Source organism: Aulostomus chinensis, chromosome 8, assembly GCF_037954235.1.
Source record: "Aulostomus chinensis isolate RoL2024-O1b breed Wild chromosome 8, RoL_Achi_v1.0, whole genome shotgun sequence".
Lineage (NCBI taxonomy): Eukaryota > Metazoa > Chordata > Actinopteri > Syngnathiformes > Aulostomidae > Aulostomus > Aulostomus chinensis.
This window is the reverse complement of record NC_141327.1, coordinates 10,223,774-10,246,962: the sequence shown is the minus strand read 5'-3', so window position 1 is coordinate 10,246,962 and position 23,189 is coordinate 10,223,774. Positions and strand designations below refer to the sequence as shown.

Here is a 23,189-nt window from a genome sequence, read left to right as displayed (position 1 = left end):
GAGGGAGAAGACAGATAGACAGAAAAAAGAGACAGAGAGACAGCGAAGGTGTTTGTAATGTGACTGTAGTCACTCCCCATCCCCCCGTCACACACACATACTGGTGAAAAGACATTCTTGTAAAGGACATTTTAATAGATCTCGTATTCGATTTGACCTGACCTCATCTAGAGTTGGACTAGTTCACTCAGGGCTGGGACTCGTGGGTGGGCAACTCTCCTGTTGGTGCCATGGTTGCCTGACTTTGAACTTGAACTCGGACCCTGGGGGTGGAGCAGATTGAAATTGAATTGAGGAGGGCTCCCCCTGGGATTGTGGGTTGGTAAATGCAGTCTGGAACAGCTGTGGTCTTGCGGCTTGTTTACATGTTAACATCTCTTCCCGAGATTCTGTTCTGCTCAGTTGCACTCATTCATGTTCAATTTTATTGATGCTGTATTTGAAGTTTGGTTACAGAAAGAAAATCTTTCATGTGTTTAAATTCCTAAAGATCAAACTCATCACTTACTTAAATATAAAAGAACTACGGTTTGGTGTTAAGCCATGAGACGTGTTAGAAGCTTTAAAAATAGAATTGTTGTGGGGCTTTGAAAATATAACTTTTTTGATGTGCCTTGTTTGACTCCTCGTTGCCCAAAATAGAAATGTGTGTGTGTGTGTGTGTGTGTGTGTGTGTGTGTGTGTGTGTGTGTGTGAGTGTGTGTGTGTTTTGGTTGTTTGTTTGTTTTTTTTCTAAAAAAAGAAACCATTTATTTGATGAGATTCCTGTTTTCTCAAGACAATTACAAAAATGAGGATTAATGGAAACCGTAAGAATGTCAGACTGATTGTAGCTTTTCAATGAATGCACAATAAATGGTATAAATTGTGGACAACAGAGTGTCCTCACCACATCAGATATATTCCATATAATTGCAACATCCTGTGTGATGCCAGGGGAACTTTCAAGGAACTCACTCTGCTGTCTGCCATCAATAATAGCTAAAATGCCCCAGAAACATTTTTCAATAACAAAGAATAGTACTGAAATACCACACTGTTGTTTTCTCCTGTCACACACAGACACAGAAATAGGCAGGCCCACCCTTACACCCATACTTTGCCTTCATGCGGCATCTACTGTACACCAAACAAACCCTCCAAAGAGTAAAACGATGATCCAGCCACAACATATTTTTCATAAGAAAGACTAGCATCGCAATAGAAAAAGCCAACTTCTCACTACCTCTAGCCCAGTCATCCTGTTTTAGGGGTGGCTTTAAAGCATGTCACAAGACCTCATGCATAGTAAACAGTGCGGCCTCCATGGCTGACTGGTGAGCAATTTGCCTCGTAGATTGCCTGGCCCCGGGGCCTTGGCGCTATGTTTATGTATGAGCCCTCCTATTTCATATGTATCGGCCCCGGATCATTTTCTACTCCCCCCTCCACCATCACCATCACTACCCCTCCCCGTTTTCTCCCTTGCAGAACTGATGGCATACGCATAGACACACAAGCGCACATTAAAACACAAATGTGCACGGCACCACACGCAAACACACTCACACAGACACATAACATAAACATTAAGAGTGATGACCTGCACAAGGGGTGACACTGTCCCAGCAGATTACACTATTGTCAATACAAATAGAAATTTACTATACGTGTTTCCCAGCTGCTACTGCTTACGGCGGCAGTTGTGCTTTGCAGGGTGAGTGGAGATGTATTGGGAACATGTTGTCGGTGATGGTGTTTTCAAATCTCCCTGTGTTGCCTATTTCATAGCACCCTCACCCATACTTACTCACTTAACATACCATTTTGCAACAGGAAATGTATGATTTGTGTGCTCTATCGCATCACTTCATTACATCATCACAATGTACATGAAGAGATTTTTAAACATCCTGCGAATATCCTGACGTCTGTGACTTATGCGTCAAGACCACATGCAGAGAGACAATTATGAAGCAGAATACAAGTAAGATGAGAGTTAGAGGTTATTAACCCATCATGCTCTCTGTTTATACCTCTCCCCTCCATTTTCACATGTTCATAAGCCTTTCCTTCACATTTATCATGAGAATTCCTACTTCCCTTATATCTGTTATGGAAAGCGTGAACAGGTTTTAAAGATACACAAAACCCACTGACAAGAAAAGGAATGCTTCAGTGTAAGACCATCTTAGAAAATATTTATAGCATCAAAAGTCAGGCCGAAGATGTCCTCTATGTGTCAGCTAAGGGCGAAGCAACTCCAAAGGGCCCAAAATGTAATGGGTTTCATAGGACACAATTTGTTTGATATGAAATGATCCTCGGCAGACACAAAGTGGCCCCCATTAGGAGCCAAGCAGATTAGTGCAGTCCTCTGAGGGTCCGTGGCTCAGTGTCAGTGGTGGAGGACCCTTCTTATCTTTCATTAAGCGCACACAGCAGGGCGGATTCACCAGCTCTGAGGAAGGGGGGAGGAGAGAAAGAGAGAGAGAAAGACAGAGAGAATGAAAGGAGAAGAGGGAGGGGAAACAGAGATTGGTGCCGTTTAAAAAATCATTTCCACATATCATTCCTCCATCTCTAATTCAGTGCTGGAAGCGAAAGAACCTTAGGGAATGAAGAGCGTCTTTTCCACCAAATGCCAAAACTGACCAGCAGGCAAAGATACAAATACACACATACACTAACATACTTGTATGTGTGTACATTCACTCGTGAATAGGTTAGATGAATGCATATGCAGAAAAAAAAAACCCCACTCACATCTACACATGTGCCAAGTCTTTAATACAGACAAACTCAAGGCAAAAAATGAGACACACGCAGACATTCAATGGGGAATACCACTCCTAACACACATGCATTCACCATGTTGATGGCAGCATGCCATGCGGGGTTCATGCCTAATCTGTGTTTGTTAATGGTTGGTGTGTGCTAATTACTGTCACTGTGCACCAGGGGCTTTTGCTGGCCAATCACCAACTCAACTAGCCTCTGACCGGCCAATCACTAGCCTCTGAACTAGCAGGCTTATGGGAGAGAGGGACTTCCAATGGTGGTGGAATTGGCCTTGGAATGCTTGTCTATGCTGGAACATGGTGTGTGTAAGAGAGATGAGGGAGAAAGACCAGTGGAAAGACAGACGTGTGTGTGAGAAAGGCCGAGTGCTTCCATGTGTCTGCGTGTGTCTCTGTACGTGTGCACATGTGGTGCTATGTGAGCTTTTCCGACTATATGTGTGTGAGCAGCAGACGACAGAGTGGAAAGGAAAACAAGACCAGAATGTGGGCCAAGTCAACCACTCCACAAGCTCAAAGGCAGCAGTAATCCAGTGTTGACATGGTAATAGCCATGAGCTTAGTGTCAATTAGATAGAAACAATATGCTTACTCTACTGGAGTAAGTGGATAGTAGCTTTTAAGTAGAGCAAGGCCAGCAATACTAGAAGTTGAAAGTGAATACGGTTGTATATCTGAGACTTGCGCCAACATTCAGTATTTCTTTATTTGAACAGTACATCTTTCAGCTTGTTGATACCAATTTGAAATTTGCACCCTGACAGTGACAACCATCCACATAGGATTTTACCACCATTTTGTTCTGGCATCATCATATACCCTCAGAGGAAAGATGGCCTTATTATATTTCAGTCACTCAGAATGGGTTTCTGGGCCATGACAATCTTAAACCACGCAGGCCACCATCATTCTGTGTTGGTGAAAGAGGCAAAATACAAAGGGTGAAACCATCTTTGACATTGCTGGAATGGCCCTGAAGCCATATGAGGGAGGAGGTGATGCATGGGTGTGTGTGTGTGTGTGTGTGTGTGTGTGTGTGTGTGTGTGTGTGTGTGTGTGTGTGTGTACAGCATGTGTGTATATTTGTGTAAATGGCTGCTTTGCTCCTCTGATAATGCCGTGTTACCAGCTGAGGCCAGAGGGTATGAGGGGGAGAGGATCATGTGATTGGTTGATGCATTACACCATCTTAAATGATAGTGAGAGTCCATTTACTGCGGTCGCCTACTGATGCTGCCCCGCAGGTGTATGAGGCAAAAGACACCTACATGTAAACAAGATACATGTTAAATTGTGCAATATAAAGCGTGAAGGCTTTATGGGCTGATTTGCACTCATTAAAAGGGTCAGTTTTAGAATAAATTAAGAAAACATTCATCAGTCCTGAAATCATAAGTTCTCAGGAATCATATGATTCTGCACTGAAAATAAACGCAAATCAATGACTGAGAGTTATTACAACAACAAATATGTACAGCTACAATATAGACAAGCAATCTGAGAGCACAGCACAGCTTAGCAAGTTACATGGATACAGAATATGAATATAGTATTATTAAAATCTGTTATTACATTTTCTGCTCAATAACATAAATGTATCTTTCAACTCATCTTGATTTTCAAAGGATGAAAGTTTCTTCTAACCATTTCACATGGATTCCACACATTTCTATATCCTGCCCTGAACAGTCTTCAGAATCCATGATCCACAATTTCGCATCCACTCCAAAAGGCCATTATTGTTCCTTGCAGTATTGCCTCTATCTATAATCCTTCCACCTAATTTCAATGACAACACTGAATTCCTGAGAGATCTTGCAAGCAAACAAACACATACTAGTAAACAGATTAGCTCTTCAGAAGAGGTAACAAAAAATGGAGGGGAAGGGAAGTGGATCACTGGTGCTGAACAATGTCTGAGTTGATAGAGGTTTGGTTTACTTGAGATTGACAATAATGAACTTTGAGTTAAAGGTGTGAGAGACAACAATACAAGAAAACAAACTGTTTTTAAAAATGAATACAGCCACAGCTTTTTTAGAAAGATGCAGAATGAAAGTCTTACTTTGTCAGAATAATTTCCATTATGGTGAAATTATTACAATATTTTTTTAGCGGGTTCAAAATGTTGATGATTTAATTCCAGCAAGTTGGCTGACAAACGGTTAAGGATCTCTGGACCAATAACATAAACAGGTTGATATCACATGTTATGTATGTGACATCACCTACAACAGGAGCTCAGAAGTTGTCAGGTGTTGGGTTAACAGGAGAAATAGCTGAGAAATGTAAGGCTTCATTCCATCCTCCATCTCAAATTCTGTCAGACCAGCCTCCAGCACCCCGTGACCCTGAAAACAGGATAAGCAGTTGCCGATGGATGGATGAATGAGTAATGTCACACCAGCGAAGGAGCAAAAAAGGGTTCAATATTGGCTCTGCATTTGCACCGTGGTCTAAGCTGAAAGAGCAAAAGGGGCTGAAAAGCCATGCTGAGGTCACCACTATTCTGCTGGACAGGTAAGCTAACGTTTGCTAACTTACAATAGCAATGGCATAAGTTAGCAACTTTAGCCGCAGACAGATTCATGTTGTTAGTGTGTGAATTCATCGCAGAATGTATCAAGGTGAGAAAGACCACATGGATTGTCTTTTTTTTAGTTGTGCCAACCTGGCAACTATTTGAGTAGATTAGTCCTGACTGGGAGCGGTAAATGTTGTCCATTCCACCCTTAAAGTTAGCCATGGGCCATAGCGTGCTAAATATCACATTTTGTGTGACTGTCAGATATTCCTCATGAAAGCAGAGGTAACATGGTTGCTCCATCAGGGGCGTTCATTCACTGATGTGTGGCTGGTTGCCAGGCATTGGACAGCAGGGTGCCTCAGCTGACTTGGTCCTGCTAGATTTCATGCTTTCATGGTGCTCAGTTAGTAGGCTACAAAGTCTCATTTCTGCTAGCTTTCTGTTGTTTGATGTCTGATACCAACCATAAACTCAGATTTGGGCAGGGAAAGTGTGTTTCAATCAAAATTGTCTCATGAATATGCAAATCTACTTGTGTCAAAGAAGAGTATGTGTTGACCTAAATTTGCTCTGTGAAATTATCTAATTCAAACTATGTTACATACTAGTGATATCTGATTCTAACATGGTGTTTATGTCTTACCGTGTTATATTGTTACTATAGAGGAGAATGGAAATCATATGAAGATAACTATGCTTAATGGTAACTAGGGTGAGGTAATAATAATACTACCGCTAAAAAAAATGAACATGAGGTACTAGGAGCGGATAAATAAGTGTAGCAGATAGAATCTTAAGAACACAGTTCAGCATGGGTGGTGATCATATGTTGAGCATGAAGAATATTAGATTGATTGGCTCTCTAAGGTTTATGTCTCACTCCCATGAAAAGGTCTTCATAATAAAATATTTGCTGCGTGGTCGTAGGTGGAAACCTTAATGGTTGGAAAGTTCATTCAACAGACATGCAAAAGTAAAGATAAATGAAGAGTTGGATCTCAGTGTGTGTGCGTGTGTGTGTGTGTGTGCGTGTTCAAATCAGTTCAATGTCCTTCATGTGGTGTCTTTTTGATGACAATGTCCATCATGCAACTTAGTGTCCAGACGGAAAGACGGCCTTCTTTTGGAGATGAAGTCTCGGGTTTATAGTGTTTGACCCCCAGAGGTCACTAAGTGGTTTTCACATCCTACTTTCTAATTCATTACCAAGTACAGGCGTCCATTGTCCAAGCTCAGGGAGGGATGTCAGTACCACCCTGTTCCATGTCCCTTCAACATTTTGATGTTGGGATAGAGGGGGAAGGTCAACAGTGCCGTCCTGCCCTGCAGATTTTGGAGTCCTCAGTGCTGTTGCTGAATGTTTCAGACATGCTGATACTTTTTAATTTTTTAAATTTTTTTTTTAATAAAGTCTTTAACTTTAATAAGTTAAAAACATGCATGGATACACATCTCATATACAAACTCACAATGATTTCTAGCCATGCTAGAGTGGTGCTAGTTCAAGGGTTGTCAATCTTCACGTATTAGTCCATCCACAACTATGATCCAGACTAACATCATTACATCATATTGGACTGGTTGATTCTCACTGACTTCGTTGACATGCTGAGTTTAAGTACCACTCATCAAATCAAAACTTCCATTTGTCTCACATTTAACACTTTTGGAATGATCAAATACTGTATATTCCCACCAAACTCAGTTAATTGTTTACAATATTATGTTACAAATTTTGATAGTAAATTGTGATCACTCCATTTGTACGTCACTCATTCTGTTAATAAATTGCGCACCTTTGGTCTCTTGAAGAGCGATGTAGTTCTTTTGAAACGTACTTTTGAGGAAACATCAATTCAACATTGTACTTGTTAGTACAGAATTGTCCTGTTGTGTTGTGCATTCATTTTTTTGGTGCATACGTGTATAATTTTAGGTTTAAAACAACAAAGGAAAAGAAGGATGAATATGTGTGTGTGTATTTATACTTGTAGTTAGTCATAAAGCACTTTACTGCATAAAATAGCACCTTTACACACATTAACATTATCTTGGTGCATGTGGTCATGATCTATATGGCTGCATTGTTATATTGTAGTGTATGATGTATTGCGCTGGAAGAATGACCAGGGGATGCTAGGAACCTGTGATACCAATGAGCGCTCTGGCTTACTCTGGCATATCTACACGGATTCAAACGCTGAAATGTCCATTGTACACTGTCCCTTTTAAATAAATAAAATACAAGAATTATTTCATCAGCATACAGTAGGAGTATACCTCTCTACTCCCTCTGTCCACCTATCTATTTTTACCCATTTTCTGTGAGCAGCTCTTCCTGAATACCCCTGTTTGGCACATCTCTGAGATAATGTATTGTTTGCTTAAATTGGAAGGTCAGTCGGGGAAAGCTAAGTAATGTGGTGAACCACTTCAAAACCACTTTTCATCTTTTTCCCTTCTTTTTCTTTTATCAGCCCCTCAATCATTTTAATTTGCCATGCAGCCAGAGAAGGGTCTTTCATCTGAAAGGGAGAAGGAGAGCGAAAGGAAAGATGGTGAGGAAAAAATACAGATAGAGAGATGGTGATGGCACTGGGATGATTATATGTGAGCAGGTCTTAATGACTTCTCTCCCTCTGACTCCTCTCTGCTTATTATTCGGCCAAATAGGCTGTCTATGTCAGCCATACCACTGGAAATTTTCCTTACAAATAGAAAGGGAGAGTTGCACTTTGCCAAACAATAGGTGAAGGCTTGCCATGCTTGCCTAAGAGTCCAACCACAGCAGTTATGGGCGATCTTTTGAATGTGATTTTTAAGCTTGGTGGTAAAGCTGATGTGCTCCAATCAAAGTGAGGTTGCATTTTACTGCTAACCACAATGTGCTACCAATTTTCATCCAAAAGGGCATGAGCCTAATGTTGAGCGTACACATAGGGTCCAGAACATGAAAGGTATTGCACTACAACATTGTGTTCATTCTTTATCAAATGAAATTAATAGTACATTAAAAAAAAAAAAAAAAAAAAAACACAGAAAGGCGTGTGATTCAGGCCCTGTCCTGGAACATCACGTTTCCATCTTCAAATTTATTTCCAAGGCCTCTGAGTTTTAAAACAAGGTCACTTGTTTCCTGTATTCTCCTGAAAACTTGAGAAGCCAAAGTTCACGACCAGTTCCTGTTCTCCTTTCTATTCTGAAATTATAGGGGCTTTCAGTGAGGTCACTGCACTGCCATATGAATAATAGATTTTAATTGATTTAACCTGGTCCTGAAGTGGGCTAAAATGCAAGCTCTGTCACTTTGAGAGGGCAGCAAGAGGCGAGCATGGTCCAGCACACATCTTTAAAAGCCCCTTGACGTGAGTCTGGGATGAAATATTTACGTTGCAGAGAGGACTGACCTCCCACTGCAAACCCATGTTTTGATCTCCAATTGATTTCTGACAAGGCAATTGGGGCGAGACAAAATGTAGGCGGCACTGTCCAGCTGAACCTGTGAGTGCCCACTCAGACAACACACTCACTGGGTTTACATGCACGTTTGCAGCCAAGCTTTAGCTTTAGCCTGATTAAGCCATTTAATTGGACTACTGTCGTTGTCCCAGTATACAAAACCAGGGAGGAATTGATTTATTGATGGGAGCATTCCTGCCTCTGGACCAGGAGTTGGTTGTATGCCCCCTTATGGCTGGTTGCAATTACAGTCATATCCACTCCACTATTAGCGTCACAAAGTGAATAGCAGACATAAATTTAAAGACTATTGAAGAATAAATGACAAATTCTAAGCTGAGGTAGCAAAAAAAAGGTTTTTTCCTTGTCTGTCCAGGAATGCATTGTTTTTCTTGATGATTGTTCTTTCATTGTGTGCTGTTTGACTTCCAGAATAAATACCCAAGAAACACATAAGGCCTAGACCAAATTGGGGCCAGTCAAAGTGTATACATCAGAGATGTTATATTTGGGTCAAATCAAGGGAAACCATCTATTCCCACCAGTTCTGAATAAAGCATAATGTTGAATTGGATGTTAGTGTTAAATGCACTTGTTTTGAATAAAACAGTGTTTCTTTTTTAATGTTTTTTTTTTAAACTTTGCTTGGAGCTCATCATGGAAGTCTGTATTTGCTCATCTGCTTAAGATGTATAAGGTAAATATTTATCTAGAAGGCCAGCCACAGGACCCATTCTTGTCCTAAATCTAAACAAGTAGGTTTGTTGCTCAAACGTAACCTTTAATTCATACAAGAAAATAATCAATAAGTTTCAAAACAAAACAAATTAATTTGCTAAAAGTCACCAAGAAATTTGAACCTCATCCCTCCGAATGAAACTGTCACTAATCCTACCATGAACTGCTAATTAACCAAAGTTGCTAGTTATACTTTGTCAAAGTTTCTTTTTTTTCCAAGCTTTTCTAGCAGTAAGATAAACTCCTCCCTTGTGCACAATCGTAGTACGGGCAAATGTTCGGGGGGAGATTCCACCCATTGGATGAAATGCAGGAATGGAGTCTTCAAGGAGAGATTGTTCTGTTTGAATAGTGCTCCGTGGAAGAAGGGGCTCAGGACACTGAGCAAACTCCTATTTTAACAATGCTGCATAAAGGGTCAACATAAGCTCAATAATCATGCAAAGCTACTACAGTAGAGTCCCACATTAAATATACAGGCCTGAAACGGAGTAAAATAGATCCCTTTTAAAGTGTTTGGTGAGAGTTCAGGCATTGTCACGCAAACTATTCATTAATGTGATAATATCAATCAAGTGGACATTTAAAATTTTACGTTAAGCCTCCAGCCTGCTATAAAAGCAGATTAATTTCTGCTGCGTGAAGATACAGAATGATCCTGAAAAAGATTAATCTTTAATATCTGCAAGTCGACAAAGCTATAAAACAAAGTACACTTTTTTAATGGTTGTTATGATTGTGTTATTACTCAGGAAACTGAGACACTTGTTTTCGCTACATAACATCAGCATATGTAAAGTATAGATTTTGCTTTATCAAAGTTTCCTTACACGTGTCTGTTGCTCACTGATCCAAAAGGCAGCGTTAAAATTATGTAGATTTATTCATAACATTAGCATGATAAATTGGGAACAAAATGAAGCAGCTACACTTGAATTATTAAGATTATGAAAAATTATAATGAAAGCTTTGCTCTTGATGTGACTTGTTTTGCTGATAAACAAATGCCTCTAATTACCAGGGAAACATCTGGGGACTTTGCTAACCTTCATTAATCTAGCCCAATCCCACCATTCATCTCCCCGCAGAGTTTCACATTAGAAAGGATAAGTGCACCAGTGACACTGCATATAAATGCTTACCGGTTATCAGATACATTTTCTCTGGTTACTTTCTGGCATCTTTTCCCACCTTAGGGATATTGCCCAATAGATGCCTTCTGCTGGGGCCACTTCCTCTGATCTCATTGCCTATGAGTGTTAATTGCTAGATAGTAAACACTGATTACAAGTCAATTTGCTGCTGTTTCATTCAGACTAATGCAGGTTAAAAAAAAACAAAAAAAAACAGGTGATGAAAACAGACAAAGTGAGACTTCTTTACTATTATCTTTGCATACTCCCCAAAGTGGGAGCACTTGGAGTTCATCCTCGCCATGATAATAAATTACAATATACAACCTGGCCTTTCATCAGATAGATTCAAAGTCTTTATTTCCTGGTCCACATCCATGCAGGTCTTCCAAAATTATGGATCCAACGCATCAATCCATCACATTTTGCATTTTAATGTTTAGGTCCCTCTGGGTTGTAATGTGTGTTTGTGTCTGTATTTGTGTTTTTGAGTTCTGTGTTTCAGTCTGTACCAAAAGCGTAAGCCAAAGGTAGCGGTGTGTGGATAACCCCTATGACCGGACCCTAGGCTGACAGAAAACTTGATTTAGGTGAGGACGACGGATAGAAGACTGGATCCGCCTTGGAGTGATGGAGGGCTCTGACCAGGTATGTGTCTGTGTGTTTGTGTGAAAGAGGTGACGGAGGATTTAGGGTATGTTGAGTAAAGGGAAGAGGACAGAGAGCTGTCAGAGTCGTTTTTATGTTTCAGCGATCATTTGTTTAGTTACTGTGTGTTGCGCACCATTGTGTTTGTACGTGAAAATGTGTATTGCTCCTTGTGTGTACCTTTGAGTATGTGTGCTGCTCCCTCTCTGACCTGCAGGATGAGTAGGGGGGAGACTCCTGCTGATTAATGGGTCTGTCGGCTCTCCCATGGTGGCACGTTTCCAAACTAAATTTGGCCACTGCTGGCTTGTGAGGTCAGGTGCAGGCAATGGAGACATTAGGGAGGGCCTACCTCACAGCAGCATCTGCTGAGGCCTGCTGGACCCCAGCACCCAGAGAACCTGCAACAAGCTAAGACGGGTCATCTAGTTGAATTGTTTAAGGTAATGGTCACAATGAGATATAGTAATACAGAAGTCAAGACGGAAGTTTTCCCTTAAGGCAAAATAAAATATTCAGGAGGTGTGTGGATCTCTCACAGCTACCTCTGAGATGTTTTTTGATGTATGGTTGCACATATTTACAGTATTTTGGAATTAAATGAAGAAGTCCTGATGTGCATTCGCACAATTTGAATAAGTCAGCTGAAAAGAGATGTGTGTTTTTAAAATTTAATGGATATTTCCAAGTTTATGGCTCCTCTGTGTTTTTTTACAGCTATATCTTAAAAAAAGGAATCATGCTGACACATACATTTCAGTTCATAGACCGGACAATCAATCATCCCTTCTTGGACAGTTCCATCTTGGGATAGTGGTTTGTGAGCATCAGTGACCTCAGGAGTAAGGGTTGTTGTCATAGCCTGTGGCCCCTCTAAGCCCCCAGACTGCATGAAAAAAGCCAGCTTGTGGGTTCATCAACCATAAGATGAAGGGCATTGGTCAGTGCAATGGTCAGGGGTGAAGCAGAACTTTGGATCCAGGAGCAAATCAGTAGGATTTATGGTATTACGATTGCTACTGTATTATATAACATTTTCTTCTATTTCATCACAAATAATGGAAATGATGAAACAGTCGATATAACCAACAGCATCCCACTCAACACCGCGTCCATCCCCCACTGTGACATTTTCCCATCCATCTCACAAGGCAATCAGCCCTCTCCATTATGTATTCGCTACAAGGTAACAAGCGCAACTTGCCCAATTACACACACAATGATAGATCCGGCAGCTAGTTTTTCATTGTGTTTTTGCCAGTGCTGTCATGGCGACCTCTACAACGGATGGACGTTAAGACTGGTTGGCAGGTCACCCAAGGTGGGCAGTGTGAGTACATAATTACAGCTTGAGAACATTTGGCCTTTGCAAATTGTATGAAATGCATAGTGGCTAATTGGGCCACTTTGGCATTTGTGGAGTTCACAAGATCGTCTTTTATGTGACGGCCATTATCACTAAAGTGATAAGAGTGATTGGCCCACTCAGCTCCCCCTGGTTCCTTTCCAGTAGGAATAACTGAGACTGGGTCAAGTTGAGGAAAACATTACATACAGTAATCAGCTGTACAGGTCATTTTTTTTTATCTTAAAAAAAAAAATCAAGTCAAAAACGTCACAAAGGTCAGTCCACTGTAACTATTTAAATCAGTAAACTGAAACACATATTTATGCATTTTTTTGATTTAAATTTGTTTTAGTTTTACTGCATATTTTGTTCCTATGGAGGGTGTGGCTGATATTGATATGTGGGTCGTTTACAGTATAGTTTACTGGCTACGTGGAAGATTGTTATTTCTATTATGTCACAACGTCACTTAGAAAAATAAGTATCCAAACAACCTTTGGCATTCCAAGTAACAATAGCAAATCTATTCACCTCCAGGAACCATTAGCATGTTTCATCCTAGAAGAATGGAACTATTTTACTATTTAAAATCTCAAATGACAAACTTCTACCGATCCACATACACCTCCCAGTTCATTGAGGCAGGAATGTGCTAAATCCTCCTCAGGTGGGGGAGTTGAACCACCAGCCGTCTACTGACTCCATTCTCATACAGACTGATAAATCTCTCCCCTTGTATCCACACCCCTACATTAAGTAAAGGTAGCGCCATCTGCTCCCTATTAATTCCCCAGCAGGCGACTTATCACCTCAACCCTCTGACCCCATGTACCTCCTCCATCCTCCCCACTCCCCTCCTTCTCGCTCCTCTTCACTTTTCCCCTGCACTCCCTCATTCCACAACCCCATTCATCTCATCCTCTGCATGTTTATACACTGCAGTTGAAGAACTTTGTTGATACTTCAAGTTAGAATATGGATTTATACGTATTTATGCACCAACGCACATACCCTAACCTTTTAGTAACTGTGAAAAAGCTATCCAACTCCTCCTATGTCCCTGTGGCGGAGTTCAGTGGACAAGTTTGCTCCTCAGGGTCAATGGCGAATGAGAAGCAGAGCTTTAGGATTAGGGAGGAGATGGCTGAGAGTTCAGGAGCCTTTCTCTGGCTTTGATTAGCTCCCTTACTTGATTAAATGCCCATCGTTGTGGAAAAAAGATGAAAATTGGATGAGGGGAGAAGAAGAGAAGGGAGAGACAGAGTCAAGGCCATTTGTTTTCTCAGCTGGGGCTGGTTCAACTGGTCGTCTTTGGAGCCCTCTGGCCCGGGTTCACACACACACACGCACACACACACACACACTCACACACACATAAGCCTTTCATTCAAGTACATATGTACACTCGAATTAATAGAAATGTCCTGGGGGAGGACAGAGTAAGTCAGAAGGTTGGCTCTTGGAAGTACACCACATCACTCTCTTACTTTTTAGTCCCATCTCTCACTTACTTGTTTACCCGTCATCTCGCCCTCTACTTCTTCAAGTCTGGCTCTCCTCCAGTTTGGTCTGTCAGAGTAACCTGACTCCGGCGGCTTCTGACACGATCCAGACCGCTCGTAGCCCCTGCCCAACACTTTCACCACCAGAGCCAGACAGTAAAACAACCAGATTACTTCCACATGTTCCCCCCTACTTCTCTCTCTTGCACACACACACATATACACACACTCACACACACACTCACACACACACACACACACACACACACACACACACACACACACACACACACACACACACACACACACACACAGAGTTTCTGTTGTTGGCAAATTTCCCCCACCACCATTGCTTTAGCTGGGCTCAGGAACACAAGCCACACCAAAAACCCCAAAGTGGGGTAAAATGACCCAACCTGTGTAGGAAAATTTTGGAGGATTGACCTGTGTGTGTGTGTGTGTGTGTGTGTGTGTGTGTGTGTGTGTGTGTGTGTGTGTGTGTGTGTGTGTGTGTGTGTGTGAGTGTGTCTGTTGGGGGGCAGCAAGAGATTTTAGACCCCATGGAAACATAACATCGGGCCCCATCTACCTTTTAATATTCTGTTTTGAGGGCCCCTGACAGTGTAGGACCCTTAGAATCGTCCGATGTTTCCCTCCACCTTTATGGCACCCTGGCTAGTTGTTTAAACAAAGAGAAACAGATTCAATAGGAGCAGCGGAAAGGAAAAGAGGCCATGGTGGGAGGTTAAACCACAGCATCTTTGTGAGTTCCAAGGACTTTTAACTTTCAAAGTGACCACTGACAAGCAGTATTCAACAGAGACACACTGCTGAGCAGTCTAATGTGTTACCCAAAAGTGATAACCTCAGCCAGTGGCCACTTTCATTCACAGACTCTGCAATAACACACTGAAACTGATAAATCCAATGTGATGCTTTCCTTTTTTACACAGAACCAAACAACAGTGAATTTATAGAGCATCAACAACAGAAGGCAAAATGTAAACTCAACAGCCACAATGTTTGGAAGGATCTGTTCCACCAATCAAGTGCTTTCTTTTACATAGCTGTCAGTTAGGTATTGTAACTTGCACTGGTGGATCAGGGATTTGTATTTTCTATGTATTTTCTATGTATTTTTACTCAGAGGGCAAAAATGTGATATTACTACGCCGGAAGTGCTATGAAAAAGGGGCTCAGTACTATTGAAAAGGCTTTGCAGTCTAATATTGCGTGTCGTCACCCTCTTGAAATAACCGCCTAAGTCATTTTTTGAAAAATAGTTGTTTTTTTTGCCTAAATCAACTCCTTATGATGTTTTGTCTCCAATTTTTTGCTTTATTAAAAACTTGAAAAATATCTTCGACGATTATTTTCAGAAGACGACATTGTGCTAGCTATAGCTCCAGTAGAAGCAGCAGACATTTTTTTCTGTACAGATAAACATTAGCCTCATTGTTATGCAATTTTTCAGTTTACCTGCGACTGGTAAAACCCCTGGTAAAACTACATTTCAGAAATGACCTGGATTTGTTCATTGCCAGCCTCCTCTCGTGCTAACAACAAGCTAGCTGCTGATGATCAGTAGAGTAGAGATCTAGGAGGCACTGTAGCTTGTCATTTTGGAGAATCCTTTGGTTGTGATAGTTGGCACTGCATTTTAGGAACTACACTTCCCAAAACCCCCACTCTCTCACTGTAATCACAACACAAATGCCTGGAGCAGACTGAGCAAAAAACTGTAAAAATGTTATTGTTTCCATCGACTGGAACAAAGGCTTTAAATCAGGTAAATATTGGTCCTTTCTCTTTTACTTGGATTTAGATAGATTACATGAAGTAACATGTTTGTTTTATCATTAAAGTACACAGACTTTTTTTTGCAATGTCGTATACAGACATTTTTTGCAATATAAAGATGCAAATGTGACATTGTATTGTTGTCTCTTCTAATTGCTCCCATTTGTTGGAATAACTTATCTTGTCTGAAGAATCATAACTTCTTCATTTGTAACTGTTATTTTTTTTTTCCTTTGTACCTGCCGTTTGGGATTTAGCCATGGCTTTTCTGCAGATTTTACAGGGCTCAGTCTTGTCCTCCTTATTACGACACAAAATTCATAACGTCTATAGTCATTTCAAGATTACATTTTACAACAATAAATTCAGGGTCTAATGCGGTTTCATGTCATGAAAAAGGTCTTGCTGAGGCTGATTAATAAACTAATAACAAAATGTGAATATTTAAATTTAAAAAGTTTTCCAATGCAACTTTAAAGGGCTCTTTGCTATGAGTTGACTTGGTTTTTAAAACATGATATCCTAGTTACTATTTCTGCAAATGCTGTTATAGCAAATGTGTATCTGAAGTACTTAGGTATAGCTCCTAAGCCAGAGTTGATTAAAAAATTAATTAACGATCAGTCAGGACCACTCTGGTCCAAAACCATTACAAATTTTAGCTTCTTAGCAGGCTTTGGCTAAGTTGGGTTCTTCTGTGTCACAGTAGCAAGTTCGTCTTTGAAGCCATAACAAGCAGGCAACGTGGTGTTAACAGTAATACCTATGAATCAAGATATTTGTTAAATGCATATTAACTACACATAGTACATTGTTACATATAAAGTATTAATCTATGAAAAACACAAACAAGACAGAAGTAATAACAAAAATTTGACAACGTTCGGCGGCACGGTGGTGCAGTGGTTAGCACTGTCGCCTCACAGCAAGAAGGTTACAGGTTCGCATCCCAGGTCCGAGTCGGGCATGGGATCTTTCTGTGTGCAGTCTGCATGTTCTCCCTGTACCTGCGTGGGTTCTCTCCTGGTACTCCAGCTTCTTCCCACCATCCAAAGACATCAAGAGGGGACGAGGCTGATTGATACTCTAAATTGAGGTGTGGCTGTGAGTGTGAATGGTTGTCCGTCTCTGTCCAGGGTGAACCCTGCCTCTCGCCTGCTCCAGCCCCCCCCTGCGATTCTGAACAAGATAAGAGGAAGAACATTGATGGCTAGATATCATTACTATTCATTTATTATTTGAAATTACAGGAAAATTGACATAAACTGAAGGAGAGCTGAAAGAAGCTAGCCTGTGTTTTACAGAGGTTAGCAAGCAAAATGAATACCAGGTTGACTGTAAGCTATTAATTCCCATACAGAACTGTGGTTGATGGCAAAATGTTACATCACAGGTGATCGGAGGTGATTGGCAGATGTGACAGGATTTGCTTTTAAAAGTGAATAATAGAAGTAAATTTTTTTTGCTGTTGACAGATAAAATAATGTAATGTCCTTTCAGTTAGGGATAAGGCCACATTCAAATGGAATTCCTTAGCTTGTGTATTCAACATGGGAACTCTGAACTTTGAGAAAATTGTGGGCATGATGTGGTTATAGGGTGGCAAGGTGGTAGGGGCAGGGTAGGTGATGTATGATCATAAATGTGGTATGGATGTATGGCAGCATGGTTGTAGGGGAGGCCTTGTTGTAGGTGTAGCATGGTTGTAGATGTGGCCTGGTTGAAGGTGTGGCATGGTTTTAGGGAGTAATGGTTGCTGGGGTGGCTTGATTTTAGGTGTGGGCTATATGTAGAATGGCATAGATGTAGATGTGGCATGATTTTAAGGCAGCGTGGTTGTATGGGTCGCCTTGTTGTAGGTGTTGTATAGTAAGTAGTAAGTGCAGCCTGGTTGTAGGTATGGTATGGTTGTCGGGCAGTATGGTTGTAGGCGTGACATAGTTGTAGGGCCGCATGGTTGTAGGGGTGGCGTGGTTGTAGGTGTGACATAGTTGTAGAGTGGCATGGTTGTACGGGTGGCCTGGTTTTAGTTGTGGCCATGTTGTAGGGTAGCTTGGCTATAGGGTAGCTTGGCTGTGTGTGTGGTATAGTTGTAGGGGCACCATGGTATAAGGTGTACTATGGTTGCCGGGTGGCAGGCTTATAGATGTTGTACTGTTGTAAGCTGACAGCATGGTTGTAGGTGCAGCCTTATTCTAGCTGTTGTATGGTTATAGATGGGGTATGGTTGTAGGGTGAAATGGTTGTTAAAGGAGGGGTAGGCATCGCCTGTTTTGGCGACTTTTCTTTTTTATATATTCTTTTATTTTCTTTTTTTAATTTAACAAAAGAAACAATAAAAAAACAATATGGCATAAATCATTTTTGAATCATACTCTCGTCATGAACTCTCCCTCCTTTCTCCTCACATTTTACATTGATCGCTAAGCTGCTCAATCAGGTGCACTCTGGCTTTGGCTGTTGATGAACAGCTCAATGATCCAACCAATATAGCTGGTTGAAGGTTTTGATTGGCTGGAGGAAAATTTTGCCCAGCACCCCTAATGTATTAGAGATTTTGATGCTTCCTTTTTTAAACATCATAGTTCATTGATTACCATCGAGACATCATGACCAATTCAGGGATTATACAAAAAAGTACATAGAAATCTTAGAGCCTACCCCTCCTTTAAGGCAGACTTACGTAGGTGTTGTATAGTTATAGGTGTTGGCTGGTTGTAGGTATTGTCTGGTTGTAGGGCAGTATGGTTGTAGGTGCAGACTTACTGGAAGTGTTGTATGGTTTTAAGAGTGAACTGGTTGTGGGTGTGGCATGGTTGTAGGGCAGCATTGACGTAAGAGTGGCCTGGTTGTAGGTGTGGCCGTGTTGTTGGATGGCCTGGCTGTAGGTTTTGCATTAATTGCAGGTTGGCATTGTATAAGTGTGGTATGGTTGTAGGGTGGCAGGGTTGTCTGATAGCCTGGTTGAAGGTGTGTAATGTAGTAGCAGTGTAGTTGTAGGGGCAGCTTTCTTGGAGGGGTTGTATGGTTGTAGGGGCAGCCTGTTTGTAGGGTTGCCTGGCTGTAGGTTGGATATTGTAGGGGGAGTTTGTAGGTATGGTATGGTTGTAGGTGCAGCCTTATTGTTTGTGTTGTACTGTATGGTTGTAGATGTGGCCTGGTTGTAGGAGTGGCATAGCTGTAGATATGGTTTAGTTGTAGGGACAGCATGGTATTAAGGGTTTTAGGGTATCCTGGGTGTAGGGGCAGCCTTTTTCCAGGGGTTGTATGGATATTGATGTGGCTTGTTGAAGGTATGTCCTTGCTGTAGGTGTGTTATTGTAGGGGGAGCATGGTTTTAGGTGTGTTATGGTATGGCTGTCGTGCAACATGGTTGTAGGGCAGCCTGGTAGGGATGGTATGGTTGTAGTGTGGTACGGCGATAGGGCAGCCTGTTTGTAGATGTGGTGTGATTGTAGGGGCTGCATGGCGCTAGGTTTTCCCTGGCTGTATATGTTGGATGGCTGTAGTGTTCCCTGAATTCAGGGTTGTGGTGCATAGTTGATGGGTAGCATGGCTCAGGAAGTAGAATGGCCAGCTTACTGAAGGGTTTGTTGGGACACTTGCTTCTCCCAGAGACCATGTCAAAGTGAGCAAGATACCACAATGCTTACTGCTTCTGTTGAGTAAGTTGCTACTTTGCATGGCAGCCTCCACCATTAGTGTGTTTGTGAATGTCTGAAACATCATAAATGCCATGTAGGTAGAAAAGTAGCATAAAACACTTTCCATCATCATCAAACATTAGTGTTATCAATTTATTATTCACCATCTCCACCATACACCTCCCACACTTCTCTATAAAGTTTCCATCCAGCTTTTGACTTTGGACCTGCACAGTGTTTCCTCCCTCATCTGTGCTCTGTTGGCAAGAGGCATGTTGGTCATTCTGCATGCCCAGGCACATTATCAACTTGCAATTACACTCACACTCTCTATTTGACTCGCCCAAATGAAGCAGCTGGTGATACAGCAGCACTGCATTATACAAACACTTTCACTATTGCTTGTTCTTAAATAAGAAGTCTTCCTATCACAAATAACCCTAATATGAATTTAATGTGAAGTAATGAATCTGCTGAAGTTTCATCCCAGCATAGGCTACTTGAAAGTTAATAAAACATTGTTATGATTGGTAGGGAAGCAGAACTCCATGGACCAAGCTTCAGATTAGGCCCCTAATGGCTCTGAAGCCGGAGGCTAAATTGAAATGTAAAACCCAGAGCGGGACCCTAATTCACCCTTATCTGTGTGAGTGACGAGCCTGCCTCCCCTGACTAAGATTGAGGCCATGGAGTTGGATGAACTGCAATTTGCTTTGTTAGAGGTAGATGTATATGCATGCGTGGCCTGGACCATACTATGGAGATATAGAATGCGTGTTTGGAATGCAGTGGAATAAATGAATCAGGTTCAAAGGTGATCCCTCTTCTACCTTGGACTCTTTCTCCTGTTAGATAGTGCTCAGTCTAGGTGTACAATGCAAAATATGAGGAAAGGCCCATAGCACAACACACACACACACACACACACACACACACACACACACACACACACACACACACGCGCGTGTGTGTGTGTTCTGTGTGGAGTTTGCATTTTCCCTGCGCCTGCATGGGTTCTCTCTGGGTATTCTGGCTTCCTCTCACTGTCCAAAGATGTGCAAGTTAGGTTAATCACCGACTCTAAATTGACCGTAGGCGTGGATGTGATGTGAATGGTTGTCTGTCTCTATGTGTTGGCCCTGCAACAGACTGGCGATCTGTCCAGGATGAACCCCTCCTCCCACCCAAATCAGCTGGGATAGGCTGCAGCCCCCCCACCCCCATGATCCTTCACAGATAACCGGTATAGAAAATGGATGGAGGATGGATGGATGGATGGATGCATCTATGGATGGATGGATGGATATATCCATCCATAGATTGAATGTTTACTGTGGGTTATAAAATAGTCAATGTTCTTTTGTGGATTGGTTGTACTAAAGCAACAAACACAACATCACTTCCCTCCTCTTATTACCTCAGTCAACAGGCCACTCATCCACCTGTTCCCATTATGTTACCTCGGTGATAGCTCTCTCTCTCTCTCTCTCTCTCTCTCTCTCTCTCTGTCTGCCTCTCTCTCTCTCTCTCCATCTTCTCCTCATTCTCTTTCTAATACTCCTTCCTTCCTCCCCTCTCACCCTAATATCCTTCTTTTCCTTTATCTCTCCTCCTTTTACCAGCGCTGGTTCCTCCATTGCTGACCGTTCATTACCCTAATCAAATCCAGCAGCTGAACAACCGCTCACTGCCACTCCACGAGCTGTTTTTTTTAAATCCCCTGACTCATTTGCATATGCGTCCAGTTAATTAGTGTGGGGGCGCAGGTGCGTGGTGATAATCATTATTAAACATGACAGTCACCTGTGACCGCGTTGCCCTCCCCAACCCCTCCACACACACAGACGCACATACTCTACTCCTCCTCTGCCTCTAGAGCCCCCCCTCTACTGCAGACCATCAACGGGCATAGCCAGTGATGATGTAATTTCCTGTTTCTGTTTTAGTCGTCAGCATTTACAACACATATATGCATTCATAGTTTGATCACATTTGCACAGTCATTTTTTTGGGCCATAGTAAACGGAGCAGATTTTAGAGAAACAGACCTGTCCTCAAACTAATACTGTGATCAGTTTCTTCTGGCAGGGTGCATAAAAAGGAAAAGAAATCAAATGAGAGAAAGTCAAAGAGAGAGAATGTGTGTGTTGGCCTGTTGACATCTCTGGGAATGTTGGTTCACTCATTCTGTTTGCCAGGCCAAGATTTTTCTGTCAGCGTGTGCCAGTGTCAGCATGCATGACACTGTTGCATGCATGTTTTGTGTGTGTGTGTGTGTGTGTGTGTGTGTGTGTGTGTGTGTGTGTGTGTGTGTGTGTGTGTGTGTGAACTACAGAGGCCTGTGCACGTGCCTGTAATATAATATATGCTTAATGAGAGGTTGTACTGTGGGTAGTTGATGTGATGGGCTTTGACAGTTGTAACATACTAACGGTAGGCACTACTTTTATTCCCATGGGTGGAGCAGACTCCCAAGTGTATGAATACAGGTTAAAAAGGAGTTTTGTCCTATTTTCAGTTGCCATGATGTTTGGTGTCATTGGGTGTTGCACATAGATTTTGTAAAGTTTTGAAGTTAGTACTTTAATTTTACACTAAACAGATTTAAAAATGTAGGTCTAAAAGTGAGGCAAGATGCTGAAACAGGTGTAAATATATACTGTTTGGATTCAAGTAAATAAATATTTAATCTTAATTTATTTGTATGAAAGTTAAAAAGTGATGCGATGAATTTAACATGGCAGGGGTCAACAAACATGGCAGTGGGACTGTAACTGGTGCATCTTGGTCATGAGGTAGAGCTGTACCACCCTCTGCTGTAAATTGGTTGTAAGTGCAGAATATTTGCTGAAAGCCAAAAAACAAAAATTGTGCCAATGGAGGGAGGCATACTATGGTTTGGAATAAGGAATACTAAATAAAATGAACTGCAATAGTGAAGTAAGATTAAATGAAAGGCAGGGTATTTATGTATTTATTTTCTAATTCTTTTTATTTTTTATTGAACATAATTTTGTAAAATTTTAATCTTTTATTAGTGCCGTGTTACCTTTATTGCCTGATGACCTATCATTTTTATATTCTTATGACTGAAGCAAATGAAAAAGGCTGATGAACAAATGTCAAATGAAGAAAATAAATGAGAAAATAAAATGAATGAATCAGGACATCAAAAACAACTGTATCTCGCCATTTAACAGACTGGATACAGTAATTAAGTTGTAATAGAGCAACATTTCTGCATAGGCAACCTTCAAATAGTTTTGTTATTTTAAAATTTGATGCTTTGCTCCCATACTGTACATTTTTATCTCAATATCAAAATGACGAAGTTCAACCCTGGGCATAATCCCTATCGCCCTCTTAAAAAAATTTAATGCAAGAGATTTGGTATTTTTTTAAATTTCAAAAGATTTTAAAATTGTGACTTATGCCAGTTTCTGAGTCGTGGACATTTAAATTGACCATTTTGCTCTACTGCCACCCACTGGTGACATGTCATCATAATTTCACAGCTGTCATCTCAATGGGACTATGGATGGTACAACACCTTAACAATGGTGACAGTTTTGTCAAATACAATTGCTTCTATGATAATATCCAAACAGTT

At 41.3% G+C, this 23,189-nt stretch overlaps 1 long non-coding RNA gene across 1 annotated transcript; it reads left to right on the top strand.

Moving 5' to 3' along the window:
* Positions 1-4,932: 4,932 nt before the first annotated feature.
* On the top strand, positions 4,933-11,560 carry LOC147257056 (uncharacterized). Its single transcript, XR_015117450.1, has 4 exons — positions 4,933-5,300; positions 7,785-7,865; positions 11,130-11,285; positions 11,503-11,560. It is a non-coding gene; the product is annotated as an uncharacterized LOC147257056 (long non-coding RNA).
* Positions 11,561-23,189: the final 11,629 nt, after the last annotated feature.